The 19,876-nt window shown below is 41.8% G+C and overlaps 1 non-coding gene across 1 annotated transcript; it reads right to left on the reverse strand.

Moving 5' to 3' along the window:
* Positions 1-9,429: 9,429 nt before the first annotated feature.
* Positions 9,430-9,536, reverse strand: LOC120225741. Its single transcript, XR_005526883.1, has one exon. It is a non-coding gene; the product is annotated as a U6 spliceosomal RNA (small nuclear RNA).
* Positions 9,537-19,876: the final 10,340 nt, after the last annotated feature.

Consider the following 19,876-nt stretch of genomic DNA (forward strand, 5'->3'; position numbering starts at 1 on the left):
CATGCTGCAATTCAATTAGTCTTGGTCACAGGGAGGCATTATTATTCATACATCAGCGATTGTTCCCAAAGTAAACAGAGCTGGGATGAGGTCTCTGATCCGCCCAGTGCCTTTAGCTGGGACACAAAAGAAAAAAAAAAAAAAAAAACCTCTGAGACACCAGGGTGGGACATTTGGTCTGAATTCTTATCCCCTTTGCAAGCTTCGCAGTCAGAGCTTGTTGATTTCTTTCTTTCTTTCCTTCTCTCTCTCTCTGCCCCTTTCATTCTCTCTCTTTTTCTCCACAACCCTTATAGATAAGTGTGCTGTGTGTGCATATGCAAACCCAGCAGGGCTATTTTATCCTTTTATTGTCAACAATGCCAGAAGTCCCTTTCCAACCTGGACACACATCCTCCACTCCTTCCCCCCACTTTATCCTGGATAGTATCTCCCCTCCCACCAGTTGGGAAGTAAATCCTTTAAATGGTGTGAATGATCCTTTTAGAATATAACAGGCCAATAACTTCCCAGTTAACCATAAATAATCCCAGCAGAAATAAAGGGTGACATTTGTATTTTGTAAAGTGCTAACCAAATTAACTGTGGCCTGGCGAGCCCCCATCTGTTTATCAGTTTTGCCGGGTGCAAGTGAACCCAAGATAAATGCCAGTTTTCCTTGGATAAATTTTACAGACACACTGAAACTGCCAAAGCACACAGGAGAAGTAAAAGCAGAGCTGTGTTCTCACTGACAGAAAAGTCAATTTTGCAGGATGGATTTAGGCAAGAGGCTGTAACTCCTCCTCTGCTCCCAGCTCAAGTTTTGTGTGTTTATAATAGGGCCGTTTTCTCTGGCTGGGGAATGAGCCAATTCAGTGAGCTGAAAGTTCAGTTCAGTGGGCCCTCCTTGAAAGCCTGCTGTCGGGAGTGATAAGACTGGCTGGAGCATGCCGGCTATAGGAGGGAAGAGTCAGGATCATCTGCCAGCTCTCTCTTAGACAACTTACTGGTGGGCTTGAGGTATCTGGATAATCAAGCCACTGATTTTCACCTTGGCTGCACGTGACTTTTCGGCATTCTAACATTCAGACAAGGGAACACCTTCAGACTCAGCATCCTGGCACCTCTGTCGGCCTCAGGAGAGCCTCACGACCATAGGGGACAGGGCACAGGGACACCTCGCCTTGAGTAAGAAGCACCAGGAAGCCTGTTAGAAATGTGGATTCCTGGGGCACCTGAGTGGCTCAGTTGGTAGAGAGTCTGACTTCAGCTCAGGTCATAATTTCCCAGTTTGTAAGCTTGAACCCCAAATTGGGCTCTCTTGCAGAGCCTGCTTCGGATCTTCTGACCCTCCTTCTCTCTGCCCCGTCTCCATTTGCATGTTCTCTCTCTCTCTTTCAAAAATGAATAATAAAGTTAAAAAATTAACAGAAAAAGATAGAAACATGGATTCCCAGGCTCCACCTCAGGCCTACTGAATCCTAATCTCCAAGGGCAAGGGTTCCGTCATTTGTGATTCACAACAAATCAATATGATAAGCTGCCTGACACCCCTGTAAGGAAGGAATCCCCACTGGTTATAGGGTCACAAACAGACTGTCTTTGCTGTGTGATCCAACGAGAGCCCAGCTCATGCCCCTTGCATCCAATGACTATTGACATGTGTCTACAAAGGCCTTTTCAAGACCATACTGAAGAGGCACTCCTTTTCAGAATGCCTTGTAGAACCCACTGTGGCTTCCTTCCAGGGGTCCTGGCCTGAAAGCTTCTCCTTCACCAACATTCTTCACATGAATCTCCATCTCAGAAGAGGGAAAACCCTATCTACAGTAGCAGTCTGGGGGATGCTGGATGGTGTTCTCCAACACTCAACCCACCATAAACCTTCATAATATCACTGATGTGGCGAACAAGTAGGCCTCTAGCCTCAGCATGGCCATCCCAGAGGCATAAAACCCATCACTATCACCCAGTGCCTCTGAGCAACTATGGGAATTATAGTTTGGGTCACTTAAGTCTTTGTTTTCCATAGAAAAATCAAAGAATTCTGGAACACTCTTGCTGTAAAGAAGGATTGGATGATTCAGATTATGGAGCTTCAGTGTTTCCTCTGTACAAATGCAGCAGTAGTGGGAGGTATGTCAAAGACTGAATAAGATGACAACGATCTCCTATCTGTTTTTCTGATTCTACCTGTCGTGACCCATGGTGAAAAGAAAAGGAGGGAGGGCAAGAAGGAGGGGATGTGTCAGAGACTTGGTCAAAGGCCCAATGTTAACTTGTGTGTTGGTTTAAACATGTTCCCACATTCTTCAAAACCTCCTATCAAGAGATGGCATGGAAATTCCCTCCCCTTGAATAACACTAGCCTTAGTGACTCACTTCTAATGAATAGGATGAGGCAGAAGTGAGGTGTGCACCATCCAGGGCCAGTGAAAAAAAGGCAATATAGCTTCCATCTGGTGCTCTTTCTCAGGGTACCCACCTCAAGAAACCCTAAGACCCCAGGCAAAACCCTGAGGGGAGGCCACATAGAAACACGAGATAGCGGCTTGAAGACCCCTGGCTGTGTGAATCTTCCATGAGCTGACTCTAGCCCCAGCTGCTGCCTGAATGCTCCTGCACAGAAGATCCCAAGTGAGAACTGCCAGGTCGTGCCCAGTCATGTTGGAGAGCCATGCGAGAACACGGCAAACAATTCCTGTGGTTTTACACTAACTTTGGGGTGGTTGTTACACAGAAATGGATAAATTCAGGTGAATGAAAGATATTAAATCAGAGAGACTCATCCTCATTCATGATGTCCCATTTAACTTGAAAAATAGAAATCATTTAGAAGAAGGCAAAACAATTCTAAAACCAGACAGACAGAGAAAAGCCCAATAATATTCATAAGATTTCCATCACAGTCCCCACTGAGGACAAGTAAACATCTAAGAAGCTAGGGCCAGACCTCTGTTCATGCACACACCTCTGATGACCTGCCTTGTCCACCAGAGAAGATGTAAGAACTGCCACACCATGCAAAAGGTGCTTTAGTAGCCAAAAAGATGGCCTCTCCGCAGCCTCAGCATGAGCCCTCCATTCAGTGAGGACTCTGATGGGCACTCGGTGGAGCCAGCTTTCTCTATTTTGCACATAGTGGTTGTAATTCAGATGCTGAGTGTTCAGGTCTTGTTGGAAATAGCAAATTTCTAAATGTGGGCAGAGGTTGCTGCACATAAGCACTGAAAAATGTTTATTAACACACTGTCCTTGTCTGCTGTAACAGAATGTTGTAGGCTTGCTGGTTCAACCAATAGACATCTACACCTCCCGGCCGGGAGTCCAAGATCAGTGTGCCAGCCCAGTTGGGTTCTAAGGATGGTTGTCTTCCCACTGTTTCCCTCACGTGGCAGAGGGAGGAAGTTCTGGTGTCTCTTTTTCCTCTTATAAGAGCACTAATCCCATCATGGGGTCCCACCCTCAGAACGTCATCTAAACTGATTCACCCCTACCCTACCAAAGGTACTATCACACTGTGGATTAGGGCTTCAACATATGGATTTTTAAGTGGACAGAAACATTCAGTCCATAACACACCCAAGCATAATTACACAGTTTTCATGGAAATGGTCCTGAGGTGCCATTAAGAATTAATCCAGATTTGAGGTATTCTGTATGAAAAGGCAGAGTAGCAATTAAGCCTTTGAAATGATTTCCACCCAAAACTGTTATAAGTTTTTAATGTCCTACATCCTGAAAGGAGCAACTTTTCAATGGTCTCGGAATGAGCTCTTCAGGTTGATATCTCAGAGGCTAATAAGGAAGAATCACCAGAGGAGTTTTTGCTACCATGGGAATTGTTCCCAACACCTGTCAGTACTTCCTATTCAGTGATGGATCTCCTGGGCTCAAAATGAGAAGACATCCAAACCCAAGAGCCCAAGAAGCATTAGCTTTTCTTCTTTCTGGATGGCACAACTGGGAGAAGAGCTCAGGGAGAAGACCACTGGGTAAAGCTTTTAATGCAGATGGGGCTTAGGTATTCCTCAGGCATCTAGTCCAACCCATAGGAGAAAGGAAAACCAATATACATGGAAATTCAGAGACTGGAGCAAGGTCACAGAGCTAGGTCCTCTCAGGCAGAGCTGGAACCATGGATACAAGGCTCCCAGTCCAGTGCTCCTTCTACTCTGGGAGTGTCAGAGCAGCACCAGAGACAGAAATAAAATGTTTTCCTTGCGTACTTATGGCAGGTTGAGCTAACTAAAAAAGCTGGAAGTTACCAGGATAAAGGAAATGCATGAAATGGCTCTTCTTTGTTTTGAGGAGTATTGTTTGTTATCTACCTTTTGCTATCTACCCATTTTTCACCTGAGTCCCCAACCTGCTCTTTTATCGCTAGTGGTAGACATTCAGAATGGGCTGGAGGAGCTGTACTCTCTGTCACCTAGGGAGGGATTTGAAGGCTTTGTGAGTATCTCAAGCTCTGTCAGTGATTAACTTATGAACGCACATTTTAGACCAACAGTCAACTTAAATACATTTCCTAAATTCTTCAAACAGCATGATGTTCCCAGATCTCAAAGTTGACTTTGGATTTACCTCCAGGGCCTTAGTTTTGTTTTTTGGTTTTGCTTTACTTTGCATTATTTATTTATTTTAGAAATGAAGAAATGCATTTTAGAAATGTGTTTCTTCCTCTCATTGTTGCGGAAGGGTGTTGTGTCCCTCATTAAATGTGTGGGCAGATTTGTAACCATAGCAAAATTTAAATGTCCTTTGGTATCATTAGAGTGAGTTAGTAGAGCAGTCTAATCGCTTTGTGCTTCTGATTTGCTTTAGCTGAAAACAGTGTGTGATCTTCAGAGAAGCAATTAGCTTTTGATCTATAAAAGGAAAAGAGGTCATTATTAGGACTGTTAGAAAATAGGTGGATTTAACTGGACTTATTGTGGTGATCATTTGTCAATATATAAAAATATTGAATCATTAATTTGTACACTTGAGGCTAATATAATGTTATATGTGATTATACCTCAATAAAAAATGATAAGTAGGACTTTTTCCTGTAAAATGTATTTTGGGGATGAATGCGTGAATAGTTATAAGGGGAAATACGTGTGTGTGTGTGTGTGTGTGTGCGCGCGCGCGTGTGCATGCTTATACATCTCCAGATTTAGGTGTTTTTACTCTTTGAACAGAATATACAAAATTTATGTACATATATACGTATAAAATATAAAAATATAAAATACACATTGATTTTTCAGATAATTCTGGTTTATCTTCAAGTGAATTTCAGGTCTGTTAAACGTTAGCACTCTCCATCTCTAATGCTCAAGCACCAACCTAACATTTCATGTAGCAATAAATTGATGTCAATTCCCTATGATCCTCCTCACAGTACACATTTACATTCTTGCCTTAGAGTGTCCTTCACCCCTGCCCCAAATGCCACGATTCTGGATGCCTGAATTGTCATCATTTTCCCCAGCTACTTTTCACAAAACAGTAAACCTGCCACAGGAAACACAAACCTACTTGTAAGCTAACTTATATTAGTTGCCCAGAGAGCTAGAGAAAGATGCTGTGCAGGGGTAGAATGCATTCATGGGAAGTGTCTAGGTGGAGAATGGATGGATTTCTACATCACTGTCTCAGGAAAGCCATTGCTGCCCTACAGTAGCTATTTAGCAGTGCACAAGCTAGTCGACCATTTTAGGCTTCACTATATCTATAACACACACACATTTTAAATAATGTCTATTTCCAAGGTTGTGATCATATTACATTTGAGGATATATGCAAAACAGCTTAGCATCTAAGAGTAAACCAAGCACTCCATAAATATATTTCTGCAGAGACACCTCTAGCTGCTTCTGCATGCAGATCTATGTGTGCACGATGCACACCCGGTTGCAAGCATGCATGTGTATGCATGCATTTTCATATGTGCACATGCATGTCCATGTATGTGCTCATGTATGCACATGTATATGTGTGCATGCATGTACGCTTGTCTCTCTCTATATATACACACACACACACACACACATATACATATATGCATAGGATGTAGGCAACACTGAAGCTGTCAGGGATTTGAGTTTTAGGACAGCTTGAGAAATAGGAATAGAACTTCCATCACCTTTTTAAAAAATTTTTAAAATATTTTATTAATTTTTGGGAGAGAAAGAGAACATGGAGCGGGGGAGGAACAGAGTGAAAGAGGGACACAGAATCCAAAGCAGGCTTCAGGCTCTGAGTTGTCAGCACAGAGCCCAATGTGGGGCTCAAACTCACAAACTGTGAGATCATGACCTGAGCTGAAGTCGGCCGCTTAACCGACTGAGCCACCCAGGTGTCCCCTTCCATCACCTCTTTTTAAATGTTTTTTTGAAGGACAGATATTTCAAGTAGGGGAGAGGGAAGAGAGAGAGGGGGACAGAGGTCCCAAGCAGGATCCCTGCTGACAGCAGCGAGCCTAATGTGGGGCTCAAACTAACTAATTGTGAGATCATGACCTGAGTCAAAGTCGGACGCTCAGCCAACTGAGTCTCCCTAACTCCCATCACCTCTTGATTTGCTTCTAACCAGGCAAACTTATAACCTAACAGAAAACTCATAACCTAATTCATAGAAATATTGGAAATGTATAAAAGGGAATTAAGTAAGATCACTTGGTCTTTTGTCTTAATGTGAATGTTAATTAATGAGATAGTATTTCTCAAGAAGAGATAGAAATTTATTTAGCTAACCAGTCAATAAATTAGGGGTGACTAACATATGCTGGGCATCAGAAAAACACACTTGAATTAGTAGAATATCTGACCCTACCTCAGGGAGCAGATCTTATCCTGGGGACAAAGAGAAGTGTAGACAAACACCTACTCTGCCTTTAACTGATGCTATTGTAGAAGCCAGTGTGTTCCTGCAGCAGGAAAGAGAGGGATTAGTTGCCCTGGCATGGTCAATGATTGCTGCTGAAGACTTGGCATCTAGGTACACTTAAAGGATGAGAAGGCCCTATCCAAGCAGATGGAAGTCAAGGCATAGGGTAGAAAGACATTACAAGGGGGAGAAGAAGGGGAGAAATGGTGGGGGAAAGGGAGAGAGGCAAACCATGAGAGACTCTTGAATGCTGACAAAAACTGAGAACTGATGGATGTAGGGGGAGGGGGGAAGGGCATGGAGGAGGGCACTCTTGGGGATGAGCACTGGGTGTTATGTGGAAACTAATTTGACAATAAACTATTTGTAAAAAAAAAAAAAAAAAAAAAAGACATGAAGTCTTGAGAAAGCCAGACAGCATTGAGAAATGGCAGTGATTTGTGCCTTTGGTGTATAAACAGGGGGGCAAGTAGGGGACAGGGGCTGAGGAGATAGGCTTCCTCACACCTTGGGAGGTAAAGACCTTAGACACTCCTCCTGGCAGAGATAAAGAGAAGACCCTTCTGATGTTCCAAGCAGGAGTAGCCAATGGCAAGATCAGCTGTGTATTTCAATAAGATAACCAGCAGTGGTGTGAAAATGATAAGAAGTTGGGAAATAAAATCACTTTTTACAGTATGCATGAGGGGCTAAATAATGAATGACCAGGAAGAGGGAGAAGGGAAGAGCACATCTGAGATGCTTTGAGATATAATTGTTAGGATTTATTGGTGAGGGAGAAATAATCATCAATACCACTCATGTTTCCAGCCCAGGCAATTTGTCAATGTTTGTGCATAAGCCATAAAAGGTTGCACTAGGTTGAGATGGGACGAACATCAGAAAAGGGTAAAGATCATGATTTTAATTCCAATATTTGACTTTAAGAGGCACTTGGTACATTCTGGTGGAAACACTCAAATTTCTTGACATCATCTCTGAATTGGCTAAGCATTAGAATAAGCCACGAGTCTGTTAGAATATCTAGGACTAGGTTTTGCTAACTATAAATCTGTGTAATAAGAACAGATTTTTTTGTTGAAATGTTTACTTAAAAATGACTTTGGGCAGGGGTGCCTGGGTTTCTCAGTCAGTTAAGTGTCTGATTTTGGCTTAGATCACAGTCTCATGGTTCACAAGTGTGAGCCCCACTGCCGACTCTATGCTGACAACTCAGAGCCTGGAGCCTGCTTCAGATTTTGTGTCTCCCTCTCTCTTCCCCTTCCTTGCTTGCTCTCTCTCTCTCTCAAAAAAAAAACAAAAAACAAAAACAAAAAAACACTTTAAAAATTGACATTTGGGTGTGTGTGCACGTATACACACACACACACGGATGTCCTTATATATATTTGTTGTCTTTTTTTCTTTGACTAATATTCCGGGTTTTACTGTTGAACTGCGGGCATTGTATGTGCATGTATGTGTGTGCGGATGTGTTATGTGCACTGGTATCTACATCAGTTTGTGGCCCACCAAACCCAGTCCTCTAGAGTTGTACTGTTTTCTTACCTGCCTGTTGTTCAAAACTTCATAATGTGAGGCTCAAGAACTATAAGATCCAAGCTTTTCCAAAATTATCTGAAACCATAGCCATTATTTTTGTAAGTATGCGCATGTTCATACTGTGTCTGAGAGAAAGTTCAAAGCTTTCTTAACTTCTCAAAGGAAAAGTTGAAAGGGGCACCTGGGTGGCTCAGTTGGTTAAGCGTCTGAATTCAGCTCAGGTCATGACCTAACGGTTGATGGGTTTGAGCCCCGCATTGGGCTCTGTGCTGACAGCTAGCTCAGAGCCTGGAACCTGTTTCGGATTCTGTGTCTCTCTCTCTCTCTCTCTCTGACCCTCCCCTGCTTACGCTGTCTCTCTCTCTCTCAGAAATAAATAAAACATTTTAAAAAACAAGGAAGCGTAAAAAATATAAAGAAATAAAGAATTTTGGAAGCACTGTCTTAACCTACTTTCTTCAATTCACCATTCAATGTATGGGAGAAATCAGAGTCCCACTTGAGGTGGAGATATTTGCTTGAGGATGGAAAACAATTATATTAACCACAAGGATCTCATTTGTTAATCCTGAGAGATTTTTCATGCAGATGGGATGTTTTATTTCATATAGTATGCTGACGTTTAATAAGCTTTAATATGACTGTATATTGCTTCTGACAGTTTCTATGTTACTTATGGTAAATGAACATAACTAGAATAAGGTGCAGATAGATTGTATTTCAATATTTCAATCAGTTCATTGAATAGAATCTAAATCTGCTTTTATTCATGTTTTTCCTCCTTCTTATTTTTTTCCTCTTTTATTTATTTTTTTAATTCTTTTTTTTTTTTTACAAATAGTTTATTGTCAAATTAGTTTCCACATAACACCCAGTGCTCATCCCCACTAGTGCCCTCTTCCATGCCCCTCCCCCCTCCCCCCCACATCCATCAGTCCTCAGTTTTTGTCAGCATTCAAGAGTCTCTCATGGTTTGCCTCTCTCCCTTTCCCCCACCATTTCCCCCCTTCTTCTCCCCCTTGTTTCTCAAAAAATATGGAACGCTTCACGAATTTGCATGTCATCCTTGCACAGGGGCCATGCTAATCTTATCTGTATCGTTCCAATTTTAGTATATGTGCTGCCGAAGCGAGCACCTCCTTCTTATTTTTTAAAGTAGAATTTATACCCAGCACAGAGGCTAACACAGAGCTTGAACTCACGATCCTGAGATCAAGACTTGAGCTGAGATCAAGAGTCAGATGCTTAATTGATTGAGCCACCCAGGCTTCCCCTAGTGTTGGAGAAATAATAGGATCTTCATGCCTACAAATTTAGAATTTGCTTGACAGAATAAATGAGTTTATGCCAAGTGAATTTGGATAACTCAATAAAACTGTCTTTGGACTCCTGCCAGGCACACTAACTGCATAGGGGGAAACCAACGGGAGGGTGCAGTTCCACAGGACCACCACAGTGGGGGAGCTGTTAGGGACCCTGGGCCGGATGAAGCAAGGGGAGGAAGCAGCTACCAGAACCCTGGGCAAGTACCACCCACTGATAGGTGCTCAGGCCTTCAGTAGAGGGACAAGCCAACCCATGGTCCTTCAGTGGGGAGAGAGCTGGGAAGATTCCATCCAGTCTCCTGCTGGTAGTTCCCACTGGCCAAACCCAGCCAGAAGCAGAAGGGAATCAGGCTCCCTAGTGGAATAGAGTGGGGAAAGGTAGGTATTGCATCTGGAAGGCAAAAGAAAATATCCAGCATAGCTTTTTTTTTTTTTTCCCTCAGAGAAAGACAAATATCATATGATTTCACTCATATGTAGAATTTGAGAAACTCAGCTGATGAACATAGGGGAAGGGAAGGAAAAATAAGTAAAAGGAGAGAGGGAGGCAAACCATAAGAGACTCCTAAATATGGAGAACAAACAGGCGTTTGCTGGAGGGATGCTGAATGATGGGCACTAAGGAAGGTACTTGTTGGGATGAGCACTGGGTATTATATATAAGTGATGAATCACTGGCTGTTACTCCTGAAACCAAGACTACACTGTATGTTAACTAACTTGAATTTGCTGCTGCTGCTGATAATAATAATAATAATAATAAGCTAATTACATATCCTTGGGTGTGAACATAGGGTGAAATTATGAGCCCCGTGGACTTTTCATCTGCTTCCTCCTAAATTCCCCATCTCGTCCATTTGCCATCATGGCTCTGCTGCCTGAGGACTTAGTTGTTGGGCCCTCCAGGAAGCAGACATCAAGAAGAAGTTAGAAGAGTGAGGTTTACTGTGGTTAACAACTGTGAAGGGCAAAGTGGAGAGAAAGCAGGCATTGACTCTGAGAGTCCACAGACTGTAATGCAGGTCTGTTACCTGTGGAAGGAAAGTCAAAGGAAGAAAGCCTGGGAAGGAAGAGCCTCAGATGGCAGCATGGCTCTGAGAAGTTTTCTGTCAGACCAGCAAGGAGCTCTGGCATAAAGATGGCCCACAGAGTGGTCCCTCATTGGGAGGAAATGTCCAAGCCCTGGTTCCACTGTGCAGTCATTGTTTGAGGACTCCTTAATAGAAGTGTCACAGCTGGAGAGCAATGGCAGACCTACAGAAGCAACTGCTGGAGGCTGTCAGTTCTCTGACCTTTCCTGAGGCTGGTTAACCAGTTCTTTTCTGAAGGGGGATCTGAGTGGTGCATCTCTGTGTCTGCCACAGATGCCATGAGAGTCACCATGTGACATGAGCAGGAGGCTGTGATACAGGAAAGTTCTAGACAGACAGTAAAGGGAAACAGCTCTCTGTCTGAGAGGGAGGATCAGTGTGGAGAGAAGAGAGTCAAAGCAAGAGGAAGTGAATGGCTAGTGACCTGTGACATGATCTCCCTTGTGTGGCTGGAAATCTGGTGGAGCAAGGGGTTAAGATGAGAAAACCTTGGCTGGAGAGTACAGAGGCAGGCCTTGAGTTCATGAGTGGTGGCCACAGTTGAGTGACAATGGCACATGGGCCTAATTTGGCAAAAATAAAACCTAAATTAGCTTCAGAGTCTACCTGGGTTGCTGTGTAGTATAGGACAGATACAGAAGTCCTCGTCTGCTTCAGAGCAAGTGTGGAGGGCAGCTGTCTATGCTGGCTGTTGGGTCTGTGGCATGGCACCACTGTGGTGCAGACAAAATACTCTCTAGCTGAGATTAATCCTTTGACCATAGACCAAATTGTCAGGTAAAGCTGGAGCTCAGAGAATTTATGGGGCTAGAGAGGGAGAACCACTCAGCCTGCTCAAAAGGAGGGTAGACATACATACATAAGCTGCAGATTTGGTTAGCAATACAAATCCTGGGCCAACAAGGATCTGGAGGATTAGCTTCTCCCTCCTTCACCAAGCATCTAAAGCCAAAACCACCACAGTTGCCATCTTAGGGCAGGAGTAGTGAAAGGATTAGGAACTACCCTGATAAGAACTGAACTTTGATTCAACTGAATATTGACCTGAGATTGTATTAAAGTGGAAGATACAGAGACACTTTTTTTTTTAATGTTTATTTATTTATTTATTTGTTTATTTGAGAGAGAGAGAGACACAGACTGTGAGCCGGGGAGAGTCAGAGAGAGAGGGAGACACAGAATAGGAAGCAGGCTCCAGGCTCTGAGCTGTCAGCACAGAGCCCAATGCAGGGCTTAAACTCACGAACTGTGAGATCATGACTGGAGCTGAAGTCGGCCGCTTAACCGACTGAGCCACCCAGGTGCTCTGCTACTGAGATACTTTTAAAGACAAGGTTAAATTCTCTTGCCCCCTCCTTATTACTTCCACCTAGTTACTATTGACTGTCAACTTCCAGAAGACCCCAGGAAAACCTATTGAAGCAATAAACTCAGGTTTTCAGATTTACTGCAGTCTGAGAAAACACCACCCCGGTGGTCTCAGCCATGTCTCAGAATGCGGAAGTCAGGGTCTGCATGGGATGATCTTCAGGGAAGAAAGATTTCACTGGGTGGGGGAACAGTCTGGTATGTGGCCGACTTTATGACTTAGGAGCTTTGGATTGATGAGCCCACAAGATAAGCATTTTGAAGCAAATTTTTCCTTGAGTAAGCTGCTGGTTTTGATAAGTAAACTATTTGAGTTGACTCACAATATTATTTCTGAGGAGCAGGTATTTGTGAAATAAGCAGGTAAGTTGTTTTTGCTTGGCCCCAACAGTGTTTAACACAGAGCCACAAAAGAATAGCTAGAGCTGTTTTAAGACACTGACTGGGAGCTATGCTGGCTTCTGTTTTCATTACTCAGAGGGGCAAAGCATAGTGAGAAGGATCAGATAAATTGGAAAATCAAAAACATATTTTTTATCGTTTTAATAATTTTGAGGAATTGACACACTATTATTTTTTTTATTATTTATTATATTGAGGGGTGGGCAGAGAGAGAGAGGGAGACAGAGAATCCCAAGCTGGCTCCACATTCAACACAGAGCCCAATTCAGGGCTCCAAACCATAAACCATGAGATCATGACCTGAGCTGACATCAAGAGTCAGATGCTTAACTGACTGAGCCACCCAGGTGTCCTGACACACAATTAACTAAAGTCCATACTTTATTCAGGGTTCCTTAGTCTTTACCTAATGGCATTTCCTATCCACAATCCTGTCCAGGGTGCCACATCATTGTTAGTTACCATGTCTCCTTAGTTGTTGTTTTTTTTAATGTTTTATTTATTTCTAGGAGAGAGAGACAGCATGACCAGGGGAGGGTCAGAGAGAGAGGGAGACACAGAATCTGAAACAGGCTCCAGGCTCTGAGCTGGCAGTCAGCACAGAGCCCGACGCGGGGCTCAAACCCACAAACTGAGAGATCATGACCTGAGCAAAAGTCGGACGCTTAACCGACTAAGCCACCCGGGTGCCCCTACCATGTCTCCTTAGGCTCCTCCTTGTTGTGACAGCTTCTCAGACTTTCCTTGCTTTTGATGACCTTGACACATCAGAGGAGTACTGGTCAGCACATCTTGTAAGATGCCCCTTACTTGAGATTTATCTAATACTTAATTCAGGATTCCACTTGAATTGGGACTTTTAGGGAAGAAAACCACAGAAGTAAAGTGCTATTTTCATCACATGATATCAAGGATGCTTGCTATCAAAATGGCATCACTGTCAATGTGGACTATGATTGCCTGGATTTCCCCACTGTAAAGTTCCTCTTTGGGGTGCCTGGGTGGCTCGGTCAGTTGAGCATCCAACTTCAGCTCAGGTCATGATCTCATGGTTCGTGGGTTCGAGCTCCATGTTGGGTTCTGTGCTGACATCTCAGAGCCTGGAGCCTGTTTCAGATTCCGTGTCACCCTCTCTCTCTGACCCTCCCCTGCTTATGCTGTCTCTCTGTCTCTCTTTCTATTTCAGAAATAATTAAAACACAAAAATAAAGTTCCTCTTTGTCCACCTTTCTATACTATATTCTTTGGAAGGCAGTCACTGTGTGCAGCTCATACCTAAGGAATGAGGGCTTATCCTCCATCTTCTGGAGGGCCAGGATTCTACAAAAACTGCTCACTATTTTTCTGTGTGGGAGCTTTGTCTATTCTACTTCATTTATTGATTTATTATTTTTATATCAATATAGACTCGTGGCTATTTATTTTGTATTTTGGGTTATAGTCTAATATATTTAATGTATTTTGTGGTTCATGCAGTTCCAGCTTTAGCTGTTGGGAGCTCTTTCCATGGGCTCCTGTGTTCTTTTAATATCCCTCTGTCATTGTGTACTTTGTTTGTTTTGTTGTTGTCATTGTCATTGTTGTTTTTTAAGGACTTCCTTTCCTGGCTCTCCAAGATTCTCCAGGCTCATCTTGCATATTCTCTGCCCCAGGGTGAGAATCAGCCATTTCTCCAAAGATCCCTGGTTTCTTTTACTGGAGAATGGTATTAAACACCAACATTTGGGTGCTTTGTGTGTCCATTACTACTGGGGTATCCCTACTTCTAGTGGCATTTCTTCTTTGCATCTGAGTACTGTAATTAACCCTTTTAGCTGTGAATCTGCTTCTATACTTCCCACAATGATGCCAGTTTAGAAGTCACATAAGTGAGCTATGGAGACAGTGACCTAAAAACTTGGTCTCTCAGAATGAAGATATCCCACAGGACAGGAACAATCTAACTGGAAGGAGTTGTCTGTGCACTCCATCTACAAAATGTTAAACATGGGCTTCATGTGGTACAAATGGAAAACCACAGAGGAGTTTTCACTTTTTCAGGGCTAATTCTGAGTTTTGAACAAGGTAAATTAGAAGTCTGGGAGGCGAAGACTCCATCATGATGTGACAGATGACTGCTAACGACACTGTGATGAATGAGTCCCTAAACCAAACACATCAATACCTGATGGGTGTGAGAAGGACAACGCTCTGTTACCTTCAATGAGGTTAAACCCTTTCTCTCAGGCATCGTGTTAAACCAGGCTCCATAGTTACAATTTGATCCCTAGACAAAGAAATAAAGGTCAGTGATTGAAGGCAATTCTTTACCTTCAAATTAAGATGTGACAAACAAAATATTGTCTATTCTTCACTGACAATATTTTGCTTCTTTTGAGAAACCAAGATTGAAGTGAAAAAATAAAAGAAAGACTAAGCTTTGAAAAAGTTACTATTTCAATTCTCTGATGATTTCTATCTGTTGGTTCATTGAGGTATTCTCCATAATTGTTATGAATCCAATGAGGTACAGTGCCACGGAACAAAACAAAGCAACAAAATACATTAACAAAGAGAACTATGTTCGACCCCAGTGATGGTTTGGATTTCAACTGAAGGAAGTGGAGCTTGATGAGGCATTACCTATAAAGGGAAAAAAATGCATGCAATAGAAATCTCCTCTGTTATTAAGTTCTATATTTTGTAATAGGGGCTTCCAGGTGAGGGGCTTTGAGAGCAAAACTCCCCAGGTGATTTCTTATACTTTGTCGTGTAACCTGTTTGATGGGCCACAGTTGATTGTGCCAGGATTCTGTCATGATCCAATGACACACAACTGGTTCCTGGCACTTATCTAGGGACACCATTGTCTGTGGAATGGTTGATGAGTTTGTTTGGTTTGAAAATCTGGGAAAACAGGCTAATCAACCAATCACTCTTTTCCTCCAAGAAATGAGATGGGACCTCCCAGAGTGGCTGTCGGATCACTGTAGCTCCTATAATAGCCTGAACTATAACCAAAAGTGTTTCTGGCCTCCATGAAACCTGGTTTTGGGGCTGTTGAGATTGTTTCTGTACTTTCTAATTTCATGGAGGGCCCTCATGATAAAAGTACACATGTGCGGCTATCTGAACATGGCTTGGTTTCTTCAACTTAAAAGAGCCTGACAGAACCCATTAAAAGGACCCAAGAATATATATTGTGGTTTCCTTGAGGGAAGATATCAAGTCTTACCTTATATCTTAAATATGTGAATTCAGCCAACATATGATTAGTGAAAGGGTGAATGAATGAATAAATGAGTGAGATAACAAGACACAAAGAAATTAAGATTCAGAAGGCAACTGATAACAGAAAACAACATAATTTCTTGACCTTGTCTTAAAAACTAGTCATTTTTTCCTGTCCTTATGTTAAATAACACTGAGACCAAGCAAGAGTAGTTTAACTGCTTGTTCCAAGAATATGTTTCTAAAAAATAAGACCAAAAACCAACTAAAAATTTACTTATCAAGACCTACAAATTTCTTTCTCTTCAAGATACTCTTTGCTGTGCCCACTAATCCAAAGCTGTAATATCATAAACTCTGTTCAATCCAAGCCAGTTCCCCAAACGGGAAGAACCACTTTAAAAATCATCTAGCCTGGGTCCTACAGATGCTATTGATACCCTATTCTAATTTTTATTGTAATTCACTATGAAGACCCACCAAAGTGATGTTCTTCCTTACTACAGATGTGACAAATTTTACTATTATTCACTGACATCATTTTTCTCTTTTTGCAAGACCAAGTGGGCTTTATACATATAGTTTTGCTTGATAAGTAGGTTTTTCTGGTAGTCTTTGAGGGGACTTGACAATATAACACAATCTGTTTCAGGTTATTTTCTTCTTTTTAAAACAGGATTCCCACTTTTTTTAATGTACAAAAATCTACTAAGCACAGAGAAATGTGACTGCTTTATGTTTATCATAGAGAAGTTGGAATGGGAAACAAGCATTGCCTGTGCAACTTTGTCTAAGAGATAAAATAATTGGACTAGAAGTTATTTCAAAAATCTTTTCAACCTTAGATTTGGGTTTCAGTAAATCTATGGACATGCTTTTCAGATTCTGTCTTGAATAAATGTCCTAATCACTAGTGACCATGCTAAATGCATAAAGAATCTAATGTTGTCTCAACTTTAACATAGGAAGTGGCTCATGGTCCATAAAACACTGTGTTAAGGCCCTATGACCCATTAAACACTGAGTTTAATTTCTCAAATACAGACCAAACTGCACAGCTCTGGACTTGCACTAAAGTATCTGTCATGAGAGTCATTTTAGCCCAAATGATGCTAAGAAATGGCTGTCAATTCCAGACGTTTCCAACTGGATAGGACAACAGTCACCACATGTCATACAATACACCACACACAATGTAAACATACCATTCACGTCTACAACTGAGATATTTATGGCATTTTCCATGGTTGCCATGTCAACCCATCAAGCAACCAGGTCATTAAATCATGTTGTCAGCAGGCCAAGACAGTAACACTGCAAAAAAATTCCAGTTGCTGACATGAATCATTACATTTATCATTTCAAGACTTTTTTTTTTTTCCAGAGGCTTCTTGCTTTATGCTCTTCACTGCTTCTGAGCTGGTCTTTTCGGGTGCAAGGAGAATATGAATGAGCTGTTTAAAATGCAATAGAAATCCCAGACAATTCTTGATTACTTTTATTTTCCAAGAACTCATTTTCTTAAGGTTGTAATCTTGAGGTCACAGGCCAGGAGGAGAGATGTGTTGAGAGCTAACATATCATTGATGTGACTGGCCAGTTCTTAACTTTCTGTCTTGGATTGATTGCTTCGTTTTTCTTCTCTGGATTTTTTTTTCCAGAAAATTTCCTAGGTTTCAAGGGAATTCATTCTGATTTCTCCTGAACCCAGTTTGAGAACCTCTTGTCAAATTCTTTTCCAGGACCCTAGAGAAAATCTAATCAACAGATATGGTATGGGCTCCACAATCAGTAACACTAGGACCAAGAGTACATTTTTCTGAGCAATTCTAATTTTATATGATCATACTAATTTCAGAAAAGGGGATTCATTGAATGTATAATTACATAGAATTTAAATTTTCTACCATTATAAGACTTTTCACATAAATTCACAAGTCAGAAAAAGTTCTTGGTCACATGTAGTCCTAATAGTTTATTTTTGCTGTGCTTTTCTTGCCTCAGGAAACATAAAGGGGGAAAAAGACTTATCTGTCACATGAAGTGCTGGGAGTGTGAGATAAAAAATAAAGTAGCTGTGATATTTCAGTATGTACAATGACAAAGTTATTTTAAAAACTTTTTTAATGTTTATTTATTTTTGAGAGAGAAAGAGAGAAAGCACATGTGGGCAGGGAAGGGGAAGAAAAAGAGGGAGGCATAGAATCAAGAGCAGGCTCCAGGCTCTGTACTGACAGCAGACAGCTCACATGGGGCTTGAATCCACAAACCATGAGATCATGACCTGAGCCAAAGTCAGACACTTAACCGAATGAGCCACCCAGGGGGCCCTACAATGATAAAATTCTTACACCAAGGACTATTATGCATACATAGAACAACAGTGATGGGAAATTTGTTCTGCTTTGCTTCATTCTCTTTCCTCTACTATGTATATCCTTCCTCATTTCCCTTGGCCACATCCATACACATTAAACAGGCAGGAATTTGGCATCTTAGCTGCTTATTTATTCGCTGTTTTGCTCGTCATTCTTTCTGGAGATCAATCTTAAGAGAGTATAGTCAGTGAAGTTTTTAGAGAACGAGCCTGGACATGAATCTTCTATAACCGGTCATCAGAATAGTTTTTCACTCCTCTCTCATTTCTGTATGACCCACAGCCTTGATAGACATGCCCTCCCACAGGTATTGTTCTAGAAAACAGAGGTTGGCAGTAACCAGGAAGTATGGAAAGAAGCCAGGGTGACAGTGTGTATAACATCCAGGCTGTTGCCATTGAATAAAACTGAGAACCTGGAAGGGAATCTGAGGATCTCGGCCACTCAGAAGCTCACAGTCAAGCAGGAGAGGAAGATTCTTACAGAACAGACTTTGATATGAGACAACCTGAAGAAAAGGGTTGGGAATAACATGAACTGAGTCTTTAAGGATGGGTTGGCAGTTTTTGACAATCTGTAAGCGATATTCAAGCTGAAGAAATCCTTGAACAAATTTTCTAAGGCAGGGAAATGCTGATGGAGTCCCTGAAAGAAAAGTAGATTATGTGCTTTTATCTATCTATCTATCTATCTATCTATCTATCTATCTATCTATCTATTTTAAGTTTATTTATTTTGAGAGAGAGAAATAGAGAAAGTGTGAAAGCATGAATGGGGGAAGGGCAGAGAGAGAGGGAGAGAGAAAATCCCAAGCAGACTCTGTTCTGTCAGTGTAGAACCCAGCGTGGGACTCAATCCCACAAACTGTTAGATCATGACCTAAGCCAAAATCAAGAGTTGGATGCTTAACTGACAGAGCCACCCAGGAACCCCACAGGTTATGTGTTTTCAAAAAGAAGCCAAGCTGTGGAGGGCTATTAGTACATGGGTAAAGAGATAAAAGCAGCAAAGGTTTTGAGTGGAGAGAGAAGTGGTCAGATCAGTGCTCTTAAGGGATGTTTGCAAGGTGAATCTGAGGGGAAGGAGGATGAAGCCACAAGATCATTAAAATTTATTGGGATAATTGGATTGGGAGAGGGAGAAAATAATAAAAGGGGGCTTTAAAAAATGGTGATTCACAGCCTGAATGTGTTAAGGCTTGGTGAAAATTCCTTCCTTGGAGGTTTTGAAGGCAAAACATAATATATTTAGAATGAATAAACAGAAAGATATTCAAAGAACAGTATACAGCAATGAGAAGAGTAAGGTGCACCTAAGCACAAAAATATGGTTAAAATTTCTAAAGATAAGGTTGAGTAAAAGGAGCTAGACAAAAAAGAGTAAATATGACAGGATTTCACTTTTTTAGAATTCAAAAATGAATCCATGCTGCTGGATATATGGTGGGACCCCTTGGAGAGGGCAAATTGACTGGAAGATGTAGCACTGCCCCTTCCAAGGAGTTGGCCATGTGCTGTTTCTCCATCTGGGTGCCAGTTACTGGATATGCTTGGTTTATAAAAACTCACTGGGTGATGCGTTTCCGCTGTGTTCACTTTTCTTTATGTTCCACTTTTCACAACATGGAACACCTCGTTTTGGAGATCTTAGTGTAAGCAGGGGCCCTAGATATCTGACAGGTGGTCTTTGAAAGTTCAACCCT

This window comes from Hyaena hyaena, unplaced genomic scaffold (genome assembly GCF_003009895.1).
Source record: "Hyaena hyaena isolate Hyena2069 unplaced genomic scaffold, ASM300989v1 scaffold_1499, whole genome shotgun sequence".
Classification (NCBI taxonomy): domain Eukaryota; kingdom Metazoa; phylum Chordata; class Mammalia; order Carnivora; family Hyaenidae; genus Hyaena; species Hyaena hyaena.